This window comes from Gossypium arboreum, chromosome 7, assembly GCF_025698485.1.
Source record: "Gossypium arboreum isolate Shixiya-1 chromosome 7, ASM2569848v2, whole genome shotgun sequence".
NCBI classification, from domain to species: domain Eukaryota; kingdom Viridiplantae; phylum Streptophyta; class Magnoliopsida; order Malvales; family Malvaceae; genus Gossypium; species Gossypium arboreum.
The window spans coordinates 53,813,655-53,817,843 of record NC_069076.1 but is presented as its reverse complement, the minus strand read 5'-3'; positions in this window follow the sequence as shown (position 1 = coordinate 53,817,843).

Sequence of the window (4,189 nt, the reverse complement as noted above, 5' to 3'; positions counted from 1 at the left end):
GGTAAGTTTGTATGTAAATATTACAATAATTTCATGTACATTCTTATATTTCAGCCTATTATATAAATATACTAGCTGATGTTAAAATATAAATCGACTATTGGAAGAATGGAAATAAATATAGAGACAGAGATCCGGTTGAACATTCGAGAGATCGAATGAAATAGAGGGCGTAGCTAGGTCACATGTATGATGCCGAGTGCACATCATGTGTACAAGAAAGCTACGAGACACCTCAGTAGTAGCTAGGTCACATGTGTGATACGAGATGTATCCCATGTAGACAAGAGAGCTACGTGAAAGATAAATGTAGCTAGGTCGCATGCGTGATTCCAAGTGAAGGACACCATGTAGACAAGAGAGCTACGAGACAAATCGGTTGGGTCGCATGAGTGGTACTAAGTGTTCACCATGTGTACAAGAGAGCCGAACTAAGCGAAGTATGATGGTGGGGTGTGTCTTTGAAACCATTAAATATCGAGGATTGATCCGAATTGTTCAACGGGATGGTTTTGTGGTGATATTGTGGTTTGGACCTACACTTATGGTGAATGAAATGTGGTGAAAATGATTTGTGGTATATACATATATAAGATAAAATGAGGTTAGCATAAAGAATGTGTGAAAGAGTGAAATTAGCATTAAAACTGTTTTTAGATGGTAGCAGTGACGTGATTTTGAAAAATCACCAAAAATAGGAGGAATATAATTAGAGGTTGAATGAGATGTGAAATTAAAGTTTAATGAGTCTACTTTCATATAAAAGAAACAGAGCAAGCAAAGGAATTCTATATTTTGAGATATTTACAATTGTATGTGACTTGCTCAGGATGAATACGTGATCCCCTGTTCCAACTTTGAAAAATCATTAAAAATTGTACAAATCAAATTAAGAAATATAGTTTACATGCCTAAATTTCTTATTGAGACTAATTTTAAATGAAACAGACTTCAGGGTTGTTTGAATTGTGTACTGAGAGAAATTCAATTTGTAGTGAACAGAGGTCAGATCAGTCGAGCTGTGTAACAGGGGAAACTTTAACTAATAAACTGTACTAATTGGTTGAACCAAAAAATTATAGAAAAAAATTAGCAAAAAGCTTTATGAGTCTAAATTCAGGGAAATTTTACGGATTTGAATTTCAAGTTTTTTAACTCGAGTTATGATTTATTTAGTGAATATGACGCAGCAGAGACAGCTTAATCAAAGTGGAATGAATAGTGAAGTTAAAGTAGATATACTTGAATTGTTGTGTAAACATGTTAGATTTTTTTTTATTAGTATTTACATACTTACTTACTAAGCTATAAGCTTACTTTGTTTCTCTCTTTTGTCTTATAGTGTTCTTCGCTTGCTCGGAGTTAAGGATCGTGAAGATCTACCCGCACTATCATACTTTAGGGTATTTGAACTAAACGTTTTGAATTATGGCATGTATAGTAGGCTTAATTATTTTGTTACGTGTCATATTTGTCTAGGTTTAAAATATTAGTTACAAAGATTTTCGACCAGCTAATTTGTACAAGCCATTAAAGTTGGCTAATATTGTTCAAGACATATATTATACGATGCACTATCAAATTGGATGACATATTTATATTTCGGTTATGTTTAATGGTATGTGTTATGTTACGTAATACCTTGTATCTGTTCCTACGATAGTAGGTAAGGGTGTTACATTTAGTGGTATCGAGCTATGGGTTAGTCGGTTCTCGGACTAATAAAGTGTGTGTAAAAGTCTAGCTATACATGCCATAAAAATATTATGATAGTGTGGTGACTCTGATTATTCTAAAGCGTGTTTTGTTTTAATATAGTAATGGATCCTCAAGGAACTGCTACGGTGATGATGTTTGCTAGTAATGCGCCGGCTCCCGCACAAGGGACCGCTTTGTGGAAAGTAGACTGAGACATTGAGACAAGGAGATGAGGCTCGGGATGCCTTTCTCCAAATGATGAACAATTGGTATCTTGAATTTATTCGAGCAAATCCAAATGCTCAACCTCCTCCACCCCTCCTATACCTCGCACAATTCGTGTAGTCAGCTCAAGGTATAGATTTGGTAAGAATGAACAAGCCTCCAGTTGACAAGATTCAAAACAAGGGGTCAAGAGTTTAGAAAAAGGTCGATGATGATCCCGAAAGCGGAATTCGGCTTGAAAATTCTACCCGTGTATTTGATGAGCTCTCATGTACACCCGAGGAATGCTTAAAGTGTCTTTGTATCACTTTTGAGAGATTGACTTACCAACGGTGGAAGACTTTGGTTGCATGGTGCCAAAAGAAAAGTTACTTGGGATTTCTTCCAGAAGAATTTAGAAAGAAATACATAAGTCGTGATTTATTGATCAAAACGGAAGGAGTTCCTTGAATTGAAGCGAGGGAAAATGTCAGAGCGAGTATGAGCGCGAATTTGTAAGACTCAAAGAAGTATGCCCGTGAATGTGTGTCCACCGAGGCCATTATGTGTAGAAGATTTGAAGATGGGCTGAATGAGGACATTAAAGTGCTTGTAGGAATTTTGGAGTTGAAAGAATTTGTTGTATTGGTTGATCGAGCTCTTAAAGTCAAGAATTGAGCAAAGAAAGAAGAAAAGTCGCTATTGAGGCCCGAGATGTCGAAAAAAAGCAGATAAGCAAGCCATTTCAATCTCAACCAAAGAGGTCCAAAGAGACAAACCCTCGAATGACAGTTTCAATTGGGGATTCACACAGAGATCGTGGTAGAGCATATTCGGGTCTAAAGCTCAAGCTACTTGGTGGCAAGTGTGGGTAATGTGCGACCTAGAAAGCCCGAGTGTCGACAATGTGGCGAGCAACATTATGGTGAGTGTTGGGGACCGAGCGAGCTTGTTTCAAAGGGTTCTCATGAGCATTTTATTAGAGATTGTCCGGAGAAAGTTAAAGAAGAAAGATTTGAGTGCTAGATGAATACCACCGCTAGTAGAGGTAGACCACCGAGAAATCTTGGAGGTGGGACTAGTAGTAAAAGCGTGATGAAAGATTTAACGGCAAGATCGAAGCTAGAGCACTGCTAGAGCTTATGCTATACGTGTCGAGAAGATGCATCATCTCCGATGTTATTCTTGGTACATTTTCTCTCTATGATACTATTGTTATTGCATTGATTGATCCCGGTCCACTCATTCCTATATTTGCTTGAATTTAGTATCCAATAAAAAGTTGCTGTTGAATTTACTGAGTTTACGATTAAAGTGTCGAACCCTTAGGCCAATATGTGCTAGTTGACAAGGTTTGCAAGAATTGCCCATTAATGATTCAAGGTCACTTTGTTTTTGCCAACTTGATGTCTTGTTACCATTTGGTGAGTTTGACGTTATCTTGGGAATGGACCGTTAACATTGTATGATGCTAAGGTAGATTATAAACAAAAGACACTAGAGTTGAAATGTGAAAATGGAGAAATTACGTGGGTTGAAACAGATGAATCAAATAAATTGCCTATGGTGATTTCGCACATGTCTGCATGTAAATACATGAGAAAAGGTGTGAAGCTTATCCGCTTATGTAATGAATATTGAGTTGCCTCAACTAAAATTTGAATCAGCACCAATAGTCTGTGAGTTTCGGATGTATTTCTGAGGAATTGCCTGGTTGCCTCCGAACAGAGAGATAGATTTTGCCATTGATTTGTTGCTTGCATCGCACCGATCTCGATTGCTCCATATAGAATGGCTCATTGAATTAAAAGAATTGAAGGCTCGATTCAGGAGTTAACGAGACAAGGGATTTGTGAGACCGAGTTTCTCTCCCTGGGTGCTCTGTATTATTCAGAAGAAGAAGGATGGTTCAATGAGACTTTGCATTGATTACCGTCGACAATAAGGTGACTATAAAGAACAAGTACCCGCTGTCGAGGATTGATGATTTATTCGATCGGTTAAAGGGGCCACAGTGTTTTCAAAGATTGATTTGAGGTCCGGTTACTACCATTTGAGAGTTAAGGAGTCGAGATGTCTTGAAAACCGCCTTTAGGACAAGGTATGGACATTATGAGTTTCTTGTGATGCCTTTCGCTTAACAAATGCTCCAGCTATATTTATGGACTTAATGAATCGGATCTTCCTACCATATTTGGATAAGTTTGTAGTAGTGTTTATAGATGACATTTTAATTTATTCTCGAGATGAGTCTGAACATGCGAACACTTGAGAACTATATTGCGAT